Raw genomic sequence first — 18633 nt, forward strand, 5'->3', positions numbered from 1 at the left:
TTTATAATATATATATATTTTTTTTGCCATTCGATCATTTTCCATGGCACACCTGATAACCTGCCATGGCACACTGGTTTGGGAAGCACTGCTTTAATCTCTGTAAAGTATTCAGATTGGTGGTCGTTGAGCGCGGTGTAAAAAAATCAATGTTCGCTGCAGTGACATTATTGTGCATGTGGTAACATTTATTTTTCTCTGATTCTACCCATTCTGCTTCGTTACTTTTCTTCATATAGACTCTTTCCCCCATGTCCACCCGTCTGGCCCCCTATTTTGTGTCCTAATCCCTCCTGTCCGACTAATAAGATTAGTCCTTTCAGGTCCTTCTGCTGCCAAGAGTGCAGGAATAGAGCCACCAGACTCCCACACGTACCCTCCTCCTCTCTGCATTTCCCCATTCTGTCTCACTTCTTAATTTAGTCATTGACTTGCTCTCTTTCACTCATTCTCTTTCCCCTTCATTATGTCACACATCTTTCTTCAGGTTCAAATCAGTGTTGGAAAGTGACTAAACGTAGCAAAGCTACTTACTATATTTAACAACATTTATGAATTCCAAATATTTATTTATATACTGTCACATGTATAGTTGGTTTCCTTTGTGTTTGCACTGGTCACATGTTCCTTTGTTAGTTTCCCGCCACTTATCTGTCTCCTTGGTTACCCTCATTAGTTAATTCTGTTCCAGGTGTGTCTTGTTTATTAACTCGTTTTGGTTCCCTATTTAAGTTCCTCTTGTGTAGTCACTCCTTGTTCCAGTCTTAAGTCTGATTTGTGGTGTTTGGTGTTCTGTTCAGTCATTCTTAAATAATAAAGTTCTGGATCTCTTCATCTGTGCTGCACTATACACCATGACATATACATTTGGGGGCGGTAATATTTGTTAATTTTTTTGGAAGAAGTCTTTAATGCACACTGAATTTACAAGTCCTTCTCAAAAAAAATAGCATATTGTGATAAAGTTCATTATTTTCCATAATGTAATGATAAAAATTAAACTTTCATATATTTTAGATTCATTGCACACCAACTGAAATATTTCAGGTCTTTTATTGTTTTAATACTGATGATTTTGGCATACAGCTCATGAAAACCCAAAATTCCTATCTCAAAAAATTAGCATATTTCATCCGACCAATAAAAGAAAAGTGTTTTTAATACAAAAAATTCAACCTTCAAATAATTATGTTCAGTTATGCACTCAATACTTGGTCGGGAATCCTTTTGCAGAAATGACTGCTTCAGTGCGGCGTGGCATGGAGGCGATCAGCCTGTGGCACTGCTGAGGTGTTATGGAGGCCCAGGATGCTTCGATAGCGGCCTTAAGCTCATCCAGAGTGTTGGGTCTTGCGTCTCTCAACTTTCTCTTCACAATATCCCACAGATTCTCTATGGGGTTCAGGTCAGGAGAGTTGGCAGGCCAATTGAGCACAGTAATACCATGGTCAGTAAACCATTTACCAGTGGTTTTGGCACTGTGAGCAGGTGCCAGGTTGTGCTGAAAAACCAAATCTTCATCTCCATAAAGCTTTTCAGGAGATGGAAGCATAAAGTGCCCCAAAATCTCCTGATAGCTAACTGCATTGACCCTGCCCTTGATAAAACACAGTGGACCAACACCAGCAGCTGACATGGCACCCCAGACCATCACTGACTGTGGGTACTTGACACTGGACTTCAGGCATTTTGGCATTTCCTTCTCCCCAGTCTTCCTCCAGACTCTGGCACCTTGATTTCCGAATGACATGCAAAATTTGCTTTCATCCAAAAAAAAAGTACTTTGGACCACTGAGCAACAGTCCAGTGCTGCTTCTCTGTAGCCCAAAGTGTCTTGACCTGGGGAATGCGGCACCTGTAGCCCATTTCCTGCACACGCCTGTGCACGGTGGCTCTGGATGTTTCTACTCCAGACTCAGTCCACTGCTTCCGCAGGTCCCCCAAGGTCTGGAATCGGTCCTTCTCCACAATCTTCCTCAGGGTCCGGTCACCTCATCTCGTTGTGCAGCGTTTTTTGCCACACTTTTTCCTTCCCACAGACTTCCCACTGAGGTGCCTTGATACAGCCCTAGGGAACAGCCTATTCGTTCAGAAATTTCTTTCTGTGTCTTACCCTCTCGCTTGAGGGTGTCAATGATGGCCTTCTGGACAGCAGTCGGGTCGGCAGTCTTCCGAGTCTATGATTGCGGTTTTGAGTAATGAACCAGGCTGTGAGTTTTTAAAAGCCTCAGGAGTCTTTTGCAGGTGTTTAGAGTTTATTAGTTGATTCAGATGATTAGGTTAATAGCTCGATTAGAGAACCTTTTCATGATATGCTAATTTTTTGTGGAATTTGGGGTAATCATGAGCTGAATGCCAAAATCATCAGTATTAAAACAATAAAAGACCTGAAATATTTCAGGTGGTGTGCAATGAATCTAAAATATATGAAAGTTTAATTTTTATCATTACATTATGGAAAATAATGAACTTTTATTACATATGCTAATTTTTTGAGAAGGACCTGTATTTGATTACAAATACAGTTAAAACAGTATTGTTAAATACTATTACAATTTAAAAGAACTGTTTTCTATTTAAATATATTTTATAATGTATAAAATATGTATGTAATATTTTTTTTCCTGATGGTGAAGCTGAATTTTCAGCATCATTACTTGCTAGAAATCATTCTAGAAATCATTCATATGATGGTTTTATATGATTAATAGCTTGTAAGTCTACAAGTTTAGTTTCAAAGTAGCTCCTCAACACAGATATTTGTTTATAAAATATCATGTTTAAAGAGTTAGTTCACCCAAAAATGAATCTAATGTCATTAATTACTCGCTCTCATATCGTTCCGAACCTGTAAGACCTTCGTTCTTCTTTGGAATATATGGAAGATATTTTGTTAGGAAATCTAAAGCCAGGTGCACACTGTGCGATTTTGGCCACAATTTGTCCGTCTGAGACAAATTTAGCAAATCCTAAAAGATTCCCCTGAACCTAGGCTAAAATCTGACTTCTTTGATCGTTAGTTTGACATGTTCACCGGCAGCCGACTAATGACCGCTGCGATCAAATTTTACCTCAGACAAAATTCTGGGTGTGTGTGGTGTGACAGGCAGCGGGGCGAGGGACCGCGAGAGTGGGCCGGTGATTAACGTTCACGAGTGCCAGCTGCGTGGCACACCGGTCTCGTCTCGCGGCCATGTGACGGGAGCATATAAGGAGGAGCAAGAGCTGCGGAAGAAGAGAGAGGACCAGGCCTGGAATTTTATGTTATGTTATGTTGTGTTTTGTTTATGTGTTTGCGGGCAGTCGTCCGTGAGGGGCTGTCCGCGGTTTTACTTTCATTTTGTTTATTTATTTTGAATAAATGTGTTTGAAACGTTCGCCGGTTCCCGCCTCCTTCCTTCCCATCTACAAACCGTATTACATTGGTGCCGAAACCCGGGAGGAAGGAGGGACGCGCTGTCGGAGAGCCCTCGCTGCTGAGGGGGATTGCGGTGCTGAGGAGTTCGGGCAGCGCGGATGATGAAAGACCGCGAGGGCTGCCCGAGGCGATGGTGCTGGAGCGAGAAAGGTGGGACAGAGACCTCGCTCCAGCACCATCGCCTCGGGCAGCCTTCGCGGTCTTTCATCATCCGCGCTGCCCGAACTCCTCAGCACCGCGATCCCCCTCAGCAGCGAGGGCTCTCCGACAGCGCGTCCCTCCTTCCTCCCGGGTTTCGGCACCAATGTAATACGGTTTGTAGATGGGAAGGAAGGAGGCGGGAACCGGTGAACGTTTCAAACACATTTATTCAAAATAAATAAACAAAATGAAAGTAAAACCGCGGACAGCCCCTCACGGACGACTGCCCGCAAACACACACAAAATAAAACGTGGGCAGCCCCTCACGGACGATTGCCCACAAACACATAAACAAAACTAAACATAAAATTCCAGGCCTGGTCCTCTCTCGTCTTCCGCAGCTCTTGCTCCTCCTTATATGCTCCCGTCACATGGCCGCGAGACGAGACCGGTGTGCCACGCAGCTGGCACTCGTGAACGTTAATCACCGGCCCACTCTCGCGGTCCCTCGCCCCGCTGCCTGTCACACCACAGTGTGTCAGAAGATTTGACGCACAATCTTGCAGTGTGACTTCTCCTACGACCACGTCAAATATCGCGGTTTTTTAAGACAAACTATGACCAAACCGAGAGGTAGGGATTTCTTTGTAACCACCATTTCAGTCCCACGTTTAATGAAGCTCACTGTCACCGAACGCGTCATTAATTGACGATATAAACTCCAGACGTGTTTTCTTGCGTGCGTCCGTTTTTAACGCGCCTTGACTAGCGTACAGTCTGACATTAATGACAACTGAGATCTTACAGTGTGACATGGCTTACATCGGGGATCATGTTCGTACAGTCGACAAGCAACATTCGCAAATCGTATAGTGTGCAGGACCCATTTGGGATTTTTGTCACATTGACAGCTACACTACCACTTTGAGGCTTCAAAAAGTTCATAAAGACATCATAAAACTAATCTATATGAATTGAGTAGTTTAGTCCAAATGTTCTGTAGAGACTCGATCACTTTGCATGATAAGAATAGGTTTAATTTAGGATTTATTTACATATGATATATTCAAATACATGAATTTGAATGTTTTGCGGAGACAAGTTTATGTTTTCCAAGTGTATATGGAACAGTTTTAAAAATAGGAATAGCTATCCGATCAGTAAAAACGCATGAATGACCAGGTGTAAATGGGTCCGTTTGACATCTGTTCTTCAGTCTTATTTTAACCTAAAACTAACAAACTAAAGAAAAAATGTCACTTTGTGACAAAAAGGTTGCTGACCTTCGCATTAACTGAAATTACCTTATTCATTTTTGTCTTCACTAGATTATTATTGGGTCAAATTTAATTTACAAACACACCAAAACACCAACAATGTTTGTGTCTTAATTAGGTCTGATTTAGCTAGAGGTGATTTTGCATGCCAGGGTGATGAAATGCCTGTGAATGATAGATAGGTCCCAGAATCTGTGCCAGCTGAGCACAAGCAGACAGCCAGAGCGCCGGAGAGAACGGCGATCTTGTCATGCGTGTCTGCTGTAGTACAAATGAAGAGGTTGTCCAAGGCAGCTGTCATGGAGGTTGTCAAGCTCTTGTGAACATTTGATTGAGTTATCAGTGAGCTCCTGGCCGAGATAAAGAGAGTCTGGCAGGATGGTACTAGTTGAATTACCAGTGAAGAGCCAAGCAGTTATTACTCAACCGCTAATTGCTGCCACCATGAAACTCTTACCAAAGTGTGTCCATCTGTTCTTTAAACTGTATCCCTTAATTACTCAATTTAGTTTGCAACTTTTTAGCACAGCACTAAGGAAGCTTGTTTCCACCACAGAATAAAATACGAGGACATCTCACAAATCGACTTTTTTTTGTTGCGATTCCGAATTAAAAGATTTTTTTTTTGTGCCTTAAGCTTATGAATAAGCTGGTGTGACCCAAAACAATGACAACATTTGCAATAAGGCGATTTAAGCCTTCAAATCTAATGGTGCTTGCACACCAGATGCAAATTAAGCATTAAGCGTGTGTGATGTTCATGTTAAGTCAATACAAAGACGCAAATAGACATTCTGCAGTGCAAATTGAGCACTTTGGGCGTTTGAGGTGTGCAACGTTTGATTTGCGCAAGTTGATAAATCTGAACTTTTACGGTACCTGTTCGTACTTTATAGAAACAGGAATATAAAAAGGATACTTTCATTCTTGGAAGAAAGTAAGTAGGGAGGTCGGACAATCTGGCAAGTTGTGAAAAAAAAAAAGCTCTTTACTCAATTTAAGCTATACATATTGGCCCTCATTTATCAATCTTGCGTAGAAACGGGTGTATATGTTGGCGTAAGATTATGCTTACACTCCTCTCACCGCCTGATTTATGAAACTGTGCGCACCTCTGCAATTCAGGTGTACGCAATACTTGCCCTTGATAAATCCCGCGGCTGAAAACGATCGTCATTAGAATAACACGCCCCTATATATTCAAGTCTCCGCCTCTCCCACGCCCTCATTTTACGCCATGGACACACAGAAGACGGCAAAGAAACGAAACTTCTCAGACGTGGAGATCGGGCGCGCTCAATCATCTCTTTAGTCCACTTAGTCAGGGCACTGATTAGGACATAAGTCAACGGGCTGACTCCCTGATCAGTGCTCTGACTACTGAACTATTGAGATGATTGAGACGCGCCCATCGAGACCATCACCAGGGAAGTGGAAAAAAACCCGAAATTGTTTTATTTGGGAGTTTAAAGAGTGGGATTAAAGGCGCTCACAAAAACAAAATATGGACCCAAATTACGAGTAGCTACTGTTAGTGTGGGGGTTGAGAAGCGCACTCCAGCAGTTTAAATAGCTGTTTGGATGATAAATGACCATCACAATGCATTATTTTACAGCACGTTTTGAAACAATTAGCATTTAATTTCGTATCACGGCATGTATTGTGGTGTACGACAGTGATGATGATGTGATGTGGAGTAAGATTCATTCACATTAATAATTACATGACAATTTGTAAGATTCTTCTTCTTATTATTATGATTATTATTCTTAATGACGCTTGTTATTTAGAAGAAAATGCCGTTTTTATTGATTTTATTATTATTTAAAAGAAGAAGGCCATTTTTATTATTTTGTCAGTCTGAATTATTTTAGTCCCAGTCCGTGCGCAGCTGCTGGGCCAGGCGGGCCTGAAACGTCAGATAAAGCGCACAGGCTCGCGACTGGAGGAATACATATGCCTACAGATCAAACATTTTGGTAAAGTCACACAAATTAAACATTGACGTTCATGTTACACAAAAATAAACACTAAATGTTGTTGTTGTGGTTTTTAACAGTGGGTCATATAGCATATCTTGTCAGTGCGTTTTGTGGTGTTAGGAATTGCTTTTCTGCGCATTTTCCCACTAACTCAAACGTGCGTACACCACCTCCTGAGCTGGCGTAGGATTTGAGCGTGCCGTACGCCAACGTCCATATTGATAAATCTCGAAGTCACCGTGGGTTTGGGTGTACGCAAGGTGTACGCTGGAAATTTGGTGTACGCACTTTTGATAAATGAGGGCCATTGAGACCACACATTAGCTTAAGCCGGAAAATTGAGTTTATTAACCGTGTTTTAAAACAATCCATGTCGGCCATTTCGCAATGAGAAAAGTGAAGTGAATGTCACGTGCGAATGAAGCGAGTAAACTCAAAATGTTCAAATGTCCAACTATGCGCGAATAGCACTTTATAATTGTGCCAGCCATGTCTGGTATGAATGCACAGTTAGTCTCTCACTTCCGCTAAAATATATCATAGATGACATCACTGCGGACTTCAGCTTCTCTGCAGATTTTCTGTCCAATCAAATGCTTTCTAGAATTTGAAGCCATAAAGTTCCCATATATTATAAATAGACGAGGAAGCTACGGTTGCAATCAGTCACTTGTTCACACATTTACTATTTTCATCATGGTGAATGGCACACGGTGCACTATATAGGGGAAAGGGAACGATTCAGACTGTAAATATGCTTTCAGTTGAGGCGAATTAAGTCTGGTTTCACGCGCACCACCCCAACACACACACACAAACACAGTCAACTCTGGTCCAGAGATATGATAGCACAGAGCGGATCACGTGCGAGTCAGTTCAGACAATAAAACATATCGGTACCATTTAAATTCTGCACAGAAGGCTGTATTTCAAAGCAGTATGGAGGAGATTATGATGAGAAATGGTTAGAGATTAGGAAACTGCAGCTTTACTGAGCTGAAAGGCGATTTAAATTAAACGCTATTGGCTTTTTTTTATGGGAGGAGCTACTTTTTATGTTCCGCCCCATCTTCCTGTTTTCAGGAATGAAATCCCAATGACCATTTTTTTAATTCTGTGTCTAGTTATTAGGGGAGGGGGGAAAATGCGCATCATGTGGAGCATTCACATGAACACAGTCTGTTGTATACTACATGAACGTAAACAGTCGGATGTGTAACAGTATATTAGATCCGTGCATCTGTTCTTCAAAATAAGAAAAGTAACACAAAACGGGAAACTACAATCAAATCTATGCATATAAGGAATCAAAATTAGATTTTTAATTGGATCGCGACCTCTAGAATCAAATCAAATCGTGAGGTTCCAAAAGATTCCCTCCCTACTAGTTATGCTGGATTAAAAATTTCTTCCAATGACTCATTATCCTGATTGCAGATTGGAAATATTTGTCAGATAACGCGAGGTAACAAATTTTGCATTTCAGTATAGATACTATAATGTTTAGTCCACTTGAAATTTGTCACGGTTTCTGTTGTTTGAGATATTAGCTTTTCTGTGGTTCCTGTGTTTAGTTCCCGTTTTCTTTAGTTGCTGTAGTTTCTAATTATCTCATTTAGTTCACCTGTGTCTTGTTAACCACTTGTTAACGTGGGCATCTTGTTGTTGCAGTCTTGGGGACTTTGAGCACGTTTACATGCACACCAGTAAGATGATAACTCACAAATATCAGATTATTGAAATTGAAATATTAGACAGAGCACATGCTGGGATTTTACCATTAATGGATTTGCTATTCTGGGTTATTCTTGTTGGGTTGTTCTTAAAATGTATCCTGTGCATTAGCTGTAAAAGTAGACAATCATGAAAGAACAAATGAAGAATGCATGTTTAGACTGTTAAAAATAATCATTTTTGTTTCTTGACAAATTGTACAACACACAAATCTGTTAAAATTGGCAACAATGACAACTACAAACCTAATATATTCTTTCAATTTATTCACGTTTAAATCAAACTTTTATTTTGACGGTCTGGTGTGGCAAGCAGCGTGGCAAGGGACCGTGAGACGAGACCGGTGTGTCACGCACATAGACTGTAAAAAAATATGGACGTAGTGTCCGTGACGTCACCCATAGGATTCTGATAAGCCGTTCTGAAGCTTAAAGTATGGGCGAGCTGGGCGTTGCCATCTTGTGAGCGAGTCAACGCGTGTCACTCCCGGATAACAGAAAATGGGCAAAAAGGCGGGATGTGCGCGGAGCTGAGGTGACGCAATAACTATAGACGGCGGATAAATGGCTATCCACTTGTAACCACGCCCTTAATTATGCAGAACCTTAAGGCTTTATATAACGGAAACGAATGAGTTATAAAAAAATTCACCCCCCTCAGAGTTGTCATGAAGATCAAAATTAGCCTTATAAGCCAAAACCACAATTTGTACCAGGCTGTAAACATATTTTTTTCTGCTTTAAAGTTGAGAATTTTAACATGGGGCTCAATGAGATTCTGCTCCCTTCTGGAGCCTGTCCCTAGTGGCCAGTTGAGGAATTGCAGTTTACATTACTTCCGTATTGGCTTCAAGAGAGATGGCGGGAGGTTGCCGCTTGGTCACGCAGCTGGTACTCATTACCACTCGTCACCGGCCGCTCTCGCGGTCCCTCGCCACGCTGCTTGCCACACCACAGACGGGTTGCCATGACTTTTGAGTGTCTGTGTTCACAGTATGACACGCGCCCCCGTTATTCACACAGAGACGCAAAACATGGAAGAGTAATATTTAAATAGTATTTAATATACACAGACACTCGTATATATTCGGCTATTCTGGAGCCCTGCATGACGCGACTGAACGCAGCTGCGGGACCAAATATAGTTTACTTGTGAGTCAATACTATACAGATACTATCGTCACATTTTTAAAATTTTAGCAACGCAAGTAAACAGCGTTTACATGACTTTATTAATAAACCGGGTTATTTCCTTGTAGTGACGTCAAAAATAATAATGTCCGTATCTGACTCAGAGTACTCCAAATGTTATGTCAGTTGTGATGTTAAATAAAACATGCACTGTGTGAGCGGGAGATTTACGGCTCATATTATCCCTCATGCTATATGCAGCATTCAGACTGAACCTCTTCTACTTCTGATGCATGAGATGAGAATATATCTTTACAATTTTCTGGGTCTTAAAAGAGTCTGCATTTGTGACGCATGTCCTTATTTCATGCCAAACGCTCGCTCGCTTTGTCTGGATGAGTTTAAATGTGTGCTAAGTTTGCGTTTTTGTCACCTATCACAGATGTGCACTTCAATAAGCCGACAGAAAGCGGGTTAATGCGTTTAAATGAAGTGCGAAATTGGGGTAAAAGAAAAAAAACTACCTGTTCCAACCGGTTTATGCTTACTCCGATGAAATAAAACGGGTTACTGCGTTGACCATAATCGGCTTAAGAACGTGCATGTAAGTGCACCCTTTGTTATAGTTCCGTCTCTTTTTCAATTCTTTTTCTAATGTGAAAGCACACTGGGTCACCACCTTGTTGACAAACTAGTTGGTGAAAAAAAAATCAAGAGTACTCACGGTTATAAAAATGTATCTGTGCGTGTACACTGTGCTACACGATATGCTGATAACAAAATGTCATGTCACATGCGCTGTACGTATACCCTATTGTACCAACAGTTTTACCTCGCAGTTGCAAGTTTATAACTTGCTTATCTTGCAGTTTTGATTTTTTTTCTTACAATTGTGTTTATATCTTGCAAATTGGTCTCTTACAGTTGTTTATCTCGCAAATCTGACTTCTTTTTCTGCCATTTTTTTTTCGCACAAATTGTTCTCACAATTCTGACTTTTTCTTGCAATTCTTTATATCTTGCATTTCTGACATTTTTCAGTTGTGTTTATAATCTCTCAAATCTGACTTTTTTTTCTCTCACAATTGTGAGTTTATATCTTGCAATTCTGAAAGAAAAAAGTATAAATTGGGAGATAAAAAGTCACTTACCTTTTTTATTTTTTATTCTGTTTGGGCTACTATAGTTATTTAAACTCTAAAGTTGTTTAAATTATAATATTAACAGTAATTTCAGGGTTTATAGCGGTATGTTGTCATGGCAACAGAGGTGTAAAATTAAATGTAACTTTACACAGAAAAGGTTAAGTGAATTTTTTTCACATGGAAATGATGTAGTTAGTAGTTAATGCATAGCCTGTAGTTTACATCTTGTGGCTCTACGTTTGAGTGTTTTAACGTTTACAAATAGCCTCACTGTAAACCAGATTTTTGCTTTTTTTATATAAAGAAAAGGAGGGACAAGTGGGAATATATTTTTGTAGTAATCACCATGATGTCCAGTGAGCTTAATTTGTATTAAACCCAGAATATTATTTTAAGATGAAAGCCTAAAAAGAGACCGCTTCTGTATATCCTTCCTATCACATGAGCTGTTACAGATGAGAACATGTTTGAAAGGGGAAATCTGAAACATGTTCTTGGTGAAGGAGGAGACAGAGGGGAGGGCTTGTGAAGGGAGCACGTATTGTTTGTGCTCAGTGTCGGCTTCAGCGGCCTGAGGGGGTAGAATCAAGCAATAGAGACGACTGTCATTTGACTCGGTTCAAGCAGGATGACGTTTTGTTCCCTACGAGGTCATTGAAGAATGGCTAACTTGCTTAAACCACCTTAGGTTTGAACAATTCTACATATTACAACTCTTAAAACGGGTTTTGCAGTGTCAGGTCTACGCTGTGTGATCAAGGTAATATACTCAGCGCTGGGTACTGATCTTGTGAAGCGTTTCAATTAAGTTTTGTGTTTGAACTAGTCTGACAGGGAGTTTGTTCAGACTGACAATCAATTAGGCTGGCAATAGCAGTAATGGTGACAGTGATGATGTTAATGGGGCTAGTTTGGCAAAAGTGTGTTTATGTGCCTGTAGGAACTTTCTTTTGGTGAATGACAGTGTTTATCCAGTTTTAAAGAATGTCTCAAATTTTGCAAATATTTAGACAAGTAGCTTTTAATACAGCTTATACGAGCATCAATATTTTTCTTTTTTAATGAGTTACATGATTATTGTACTGTGGTGAGCAAAATTGTCTGAAAGTGGGATACATTATCAATCAAATTCAAATTTCCTCATTCCAATGTCTTTTTGACAGTTAAGTTGCATGATTTATTTTTTTACTTTGGGGGGAAAAGCATCATCATTCTGTCAAACTGAAAAAGGAAAAAAAATGGAGTCAGCATTTAATTATAGTTCGAAAGATTTGCCGGTAATTCTGTGCATGATTTGTAATCTTAATAAACTCCATTATTAGTCTCTAGCATTGGTTCTGATACAATACTTAACCTTAATTCCTTAATAGTCTTGTGTAATGGTCTTAAATCTATTTCTCAATAGTTGTATGGTTTGGGTTTTAGGATTTTTGATTTATTTTTTCAATCAGAGGAACCAAGCCGCTGTTGTGCCCTATATTCAAATTGTTTAAAGCAAACAGTAAAATAAATATAGCTGCAAGCAGCAATTCTGGGGCCAAGCACAAAGAAGAAAAGGAGACAAGCTAGCATGGCTGGAAGGGATCAGCTGCAACAATTAACCATTAAAGGCCTATTAACATAAGCTGAGACAACATAGATATACAATTATACATAGAAACATAGGGGTAAAAAAAAAAAAAAAGGATTTAATAATGTATAACTTTTGACCAACAGGTGGCACTGTGACCAAATGAATGTGGTGTGGTCAGAGTGAGGTGACAATGACACATGCACAATTTAGTGTCAATATGTCAAAACATTGCAGAGATACAACCTTAAGAGTCATTTGGCATCATGCCTCAGGTTCGTCGCTGTGTTAAACAAAAACGATTTCATCTGTTGATGTGAAATCAATAACTTTTTGTCGGGATGGTCTGAAGATGATACGATTCAATTTTGGTGAAAATCGGAACAAACGGCCTGGGAGGAGTTTGAAAAAGTAGGTTTTTAACAAGATGGAGGAGAGGAAGTTTTACCAAATAAATTATGGCAAAATTGGCATCTATGTTCTCAGCAGTAGCCAAGAATGTATTATGACCAGTTTCATTATAATAGGCTAATTTATTCAAAAGTTTAAGTACCTTCAGGGCATGGTGCAGCAGAGGCATAACGAGTTTCGTAACGATCTGTTAATGCATTCGTAAAATACAGCATTTTTAGAGACAATTCAAATGGCAGACGCCCAAAATGGCCAATATGGGATAATTGAATATCTGTTGACTCGGCATGACATCCCGAATCTAACAAGAGCACTTTTATGATTTTTGGACAAACCTATCAGAAGTTATAAGCCAAAATAGCCCTTTTTTGGATCTCCGGACCAGTAGGTGGCATTGCGCCGAAACGCTGCTGGTCAATTTAAGTCATGCTTGTGATGGCATGCACCAAGTTTGGTTTGAATACGATAAAGCATTGTAGAGATACAGCCTTGATTGTCAACGGAGTAAGTGAAGCTAAGTTTGGCTGGCATCCAGGCTAACACAATATAAGAAAACTATTTAAAGTATATATTTAACATGCAATGGGATCTTTTTCTGACCGTTTGAAATAACTCATTTGCATAGATATATAACAATTTTTGCTTCAGACAGTGTCTGAATTAATGCGCGCTTATTTGTCGCTGTGAGATGTGAGACACGGATCGTGAAAGCCTACTTTCCTACTGCCAAGATTAACTTGCCAAATAAAATCATGATTAAAATAAACACAATTTGTTGGTTAATTCAGTATTGATTTGCTCTGTGCCAATGCATTGAAAAAGATAACATTTAGCCATAGAGCATTGGAAAAGTTGGACATTGTATAGCCATCCTTTTTGATTTATCATAGAACACTTTGTAATATGTGCCGTACACTCTGTGTAAATACGTGTGCATAGGATGAATGAATGGTTTGGCAGATGTGTGTGACATCATGTGCAGATTTCATGTTGATCTTGGGTCAGGATGGCTTTTTCCGGCAGAGCTTAACCAGCATTGGTTAACCTGTTGACTCAGTGCTTATGCCTGAGCCTTAACGTTTCCACAATGTTTTTGTTGTTAATCTTTGTTTGTCCCTCTGGGAACAATAGGACAGAATATCCCATTTATGTAAGCTTTCCTGTTAGCTCTCATCCAGAGATTGAGTGGGGTTGTATGAATATTAGTTATTATTTTAAATATTTGTGTGTGTACTTATTGGTTTTCAACATGAATACATAACTTTTGAAAGAAAGAAAAAACCCTTTAGAATTAGATTTAGCGGTCTTCCATTTAAAATATCTTGATGTTAGCCTACGTCGACTCAGCTTTCATCACATAAATGTCTGAAGAAAAAAAATCTGAATTCGTTCAACCCAATGTACAGGTCCTTCTAAAAAAATTTGCATATCATGAAAAGGTTCTCTAAATGAGCTATTAACCTAATCATCTGAATCAACTAATGAACTCTAAACGCCTGCAAAAGATTCCTGAGGCTGTATCAAGGCACCTCAGTGGGAAGTCTGTGGGAAGGAAAAAGTGTGGCAAAAAACGCTGCACAACGAGAAGAGGTGACCGGACCCTGAGGAAGATTGTGGAGAAGGACCGATTCCAGACCTTGGGGGACCTGCGGAGGCAGTGGACTGAGTCTGGAGTAGAAACATCCAGAGCCACCGTGCACAGGCGTGTGCAGGAAATGGGCTACAGGTGCCGCATTCCCCAGGTCAAGACACTTTGGGCTACAGAGAAGCAGCACTGGACTGGAAATCAAGGTGCCAGAGTCTGGAGGAAGACTGGGGAGAAGGAAATGCCAAAATGCCTGAAGTCCAGTGTCAAGTACCCACAGTCAGTGATGGTCTGGGGTGCCATGTCAGCTGCTGGTGTTGGTCCACTGTGTTTTATCAAGGGCAGGGTCAATGCAGCTAGCTATCAGGAGATTTTGGGGCACTTTATGCTTCCATCTGATGAAAAGCTTTATGGAGATGAAGATTTGGTTTTTCAGCATGACCTGGCCCCTGCTCACAGTGCCCAAACCACTGGCAAATGGTTTACTGACCATGGTATTACTGTGCTCGATTGGCCTGCCAACTCTCCTGACCTGAACCCCATAGAGAATCTGTGGGATATTGTGAAGAGAAAGTTGAGAGACGCAAGACCCAACACTCTGGATGAGCTTAAGGCCGCTATCGAAGCATCCTGGGCCTCCATAACACCTCAGCAGTGCCACAGGCTGATCGCCTCCATGCCACGCCCCATTGAAGCAGTCATTTCTGCAAAAGAATTCCCGACCAAGTATTGAGTGCATAACTGAACATAATTGTTTGAAGGTTGATTTTTTTTTTTTTTTTGTATTAAAAACACTTTTCTTTTGTTGGTCGGATGAAATATGCACATTTTTTGAGGTTTTGGGTTTTCATGAGCTGTATGCCAAAATCATCAGTATTGAGACAATAAAAGACCTGAAATATTTCAGTTGGTGTGCAATGAATCTAAAATATATGAAAGTTTAATTTTTATTATTACATTATGGAAAATAATGAACTTTATCACAATATGCAATTTTTTTTAGAAAGACTCTTAATAGCACCTAATTTGTATGTGCAAACTGGGTGCCGGTGTGATGAGACGCCATGCTCGGCTAGATTCGCAGAGAACTCGTTCATCTTGGGGTCTTGCCCGTGGGCACGACCGCCCACTCCGCGTTGGCGTCACTTTTGCCGCACGCACCCTCGCGCTCATGCAGACGCGTCAAGTATAAACAAGGCTTAAGGCGTCTCACAACATCAAGTGTGTTGTTGGAACGATTCAGCGTTTGAATGAATCGTTTGAATGAACGACGCAATGACTCACTCATTAAGACGGTCACCTGCTGCCACCTACTGGAAGTTTAGTTTCATCTTTAAACATACTTTCCAACATTTATTGTGTATTCAGTACTTCAAATCTCAAAACAATATTTAATGCAGTTGTAATTTTTCAGTGTAAATTATTGAATTTGATTGGTAACAGCCCTTATTGTGTCTTATTTTAATTTAATGTATTGATCAAATTTAACAATATAAAATTAAACCTAAAGCATAGCCTATATTTAATAAGATTAGGGGGGAAAATTGCCCTTTATAAAAAGTAAAAATATCACAAATATGCAGATTTAAATATGTCAACGCTGATTGAACACTAGTGAGAATGTTGCTTCAGAATAACTTATATTTACAACACGCACACAAATATATATTGTCCAGTTGAGTTCATACAATACCCCAAATGTTTTTCGAAAACTATTTGTAAATTGTGAGAAAATTGCTATTTTAACCAAGGAGCCGGGACGTCTGAGCATAGTGTCTAAATGGATAAACAGAGCTGCTTTACCTCATACTGATGACTGGAAAATCGGAAATGGCGCCTGCGATACAATCACATGGATGGGCGGGAGTGTGTGCGTTGCTTACCTGGGGAACACATGGCACCAGGATACACTATGGGAAGAAGGCAAGCCGGCGGAGGCAGTGTGATGCTTTGGAAAATGTTCTGCTGGGAAAACTTGGGTCCTGCCATCCATGTGGCTTTTACTTTGATGTGTATCACCTACCTAAGCACTGTTGCAGGCCATGTGTACCCTTTCATGGAAACGGTATTCCCTGGTGGCTGTGGCTCTTTCAGCGGGATAATGCTCCTGCCACAAAGCAAAAACGGTTCAGTAATAATTTGAGGAGCACAAAAACGAGTTTGAGGTGTTGATTTGGCCTCCAGATTCCCTAGATCTCAATCCAATCAAGTTCGATCCATGGAGGGCCCACCTCGCAACTTTCAGGACTTAAAGGATCAGCTGCTAACATCTTGGTGCCAGATACCACAGCACACCTGCAGGGGTCTAGTGGAGTCCATGCCTCGACGGATCAGGGCTGTTTTGTCATGAAAACGGAGACCAACACAATATTAGGAAGGTGGTCATAATTTTATGCCTGGTCAGTGTATATTTGCTTATATGCAAGCAAGGTCGGATGAGGACATGAAGTGGCAGCTTATCCAGAGAAAAAGGGATTGGTAGAATTGAGTGATGGATAGGTGGAGGAAGAGAATAAAATCAGTGAAAAGCAGCTTTTGTCTTCCATCTGTGCTTGTGAGCGTCCATTCCGCCCGGCCGCCCAAACCGTCTGAGGTGTTATACAACAGCGAGAAATACACACAGACATACAGATATAGTCACGTTTTTTATTTAGTATGCACTCATCTGCTTACTTTTTCTCTATTTGAAATTGCGACTGTATTAAAATGAACGGATGTCTGACTTGAAGAGAACAGCAGCGCTTATCCCATAACTGTACTTAGAAGGATTAAACCCCCATCGCTTCCACCACCACAATATTCCCAGTTCACCTCCGTGTGGACGTGAAGACCGGACGTTGACCTCATTTTCAGCATGAGATGGAGAGAAAACTGAGATCAGGGCTGATCACACAAGTGGTGTGATATCATCAGTGCCGCCCAATGAGCGGCCCTTCAGGCTGTGACACGCGCTTCTGCCTCTCATCAGTCTCTAGCTGTGCTCGGTCCGAGTAGGATGTTTGTTTTGTTGTGTTGTGGGTCAACGTCAGGGCAAAGGATTAGAAATAAGTGCGTCGCACCTGGACATTCTCAGGCTGATTCTTGAACTGTATTCAGTACGTATTAGTTCATTCTCTTTTAATTTGATGTTTTAGAGATTATTGTTCATTTATTGAAGCAGTAAGGTAGGAGAGATTTGATATATTGTATATGGCTCTATAAAGCACTTACTGCATATTAAAAATAGCAAAAAATACATATTATAACTTTATTAAACAAGTTTGTTTAGTATTATTTCATCAAGCAAATTCAAAAAGTGATATTTAAACATCTCAAACTGTAAACATATAACTGTATCTTGTCATTGGAAGAATAACTTTGAAATCATAACATAATATTTCAATATGCTTTGATCATAAAATGAAACATGTAAATATCATCTGACATGTTATTGGGAATTTAAGAATTTAATTTTACTTTTGGCCATATAAATACCAGTAATTTCACCAGATTGCATATTCCTGCTTCATCTGGGCACCTTTTTATGAGCTCCATATTCTCATTATGTCATACTAACTATATGAGTCATACAATCCTGACATATAAAATAAGATACTCTACAAAAAAAAAGTATGTAGTTTATTTTATTTTTTAGATTTAGTCTGTTCCTTTTCAAAATATTCAATTTTTCTGACTATTATTTCATATGCCATGCATTACAAAGATAAGGGTTCATTCACCCAAAAACCTGTATGAATGTCTTTATCATCAAAATAAGATATTTTGAAGAATGCGTCTCATGTTTCTCCTTACAATGAAAGTCAATGGGGTCCAAAACAACATTGGCCCCTACTGACTTTCTTTTTTCAAGGTTTCACAGGTTTAGATAGTGAATTATGACAAAATATACATCTTTTCCTCACATTGATTCTATACAAATGATATGAAGGTTGGTTATGATTTTGAACGGTTCCAGTTGAAGGCTTTTGTTGGCATGGGTTTTCCTGTGTAGTGAAGTGTAAGATCCGATCGTGCTGCGGTGACTCTAGCCATTGTTCCAGTAGTTGCCATGGATTAACCTGCTGTGCTTGTCTTCATCAGAAACATTAGATCACGTCATCATTAATAGATATCCTAGATGCCATTAATTAAATTGCTGTGACAACAGCAGGTTGGTAGGTGTGAAACCAATGCAACGGGACAGGCCTGTCTGCATGCACAAAAAATGACACACTGCTTCCCTTTTTTTCTTTCAAGTAA

General features: G+C 40.0%; 1 protein-coding gene across 2 annotated transcripts in view; it reads left to right on the top strand.

Annotated features, from left to right (window-relative positions):
• The window catches only part of prickle3 (prickle homolog 3), a 71627-nt gene that overhangs the window by 26442 nt on the left and 26552 nt on the right, over positions 1-18633 (top strand). The window contains exon 1 of one of the 2 annotated variants that reach the window (XM_067413081.1): positions 17372-17489. The exons of the other annotated variant lie outside the window; for it this stretch is intronic. The gene's annotated coding sequence lies outside the window, so the exon portion shown is untranslated. Of the gene's footprint in view, positions 1-17371; positions 17490-18633 lie in introns of those variants that run through there. 2 annotated transcript variants of the gene reach the window in all.

The sequence above is a fragment of the Pseudorasbora parva genome, chromosome 13, assembly GCF_024679245.1.
Source record: "Pseudorasbora parva isolate DD20220531a chromosome 13, ASM2467924v1, whole genome shotgun sequence".
NCBI lineage: Eukaryota > Metazoa > Chordata > Actinopteri > Cypriniformes > Gobionidae > Pseudorasbora > Pseudorasbora parva.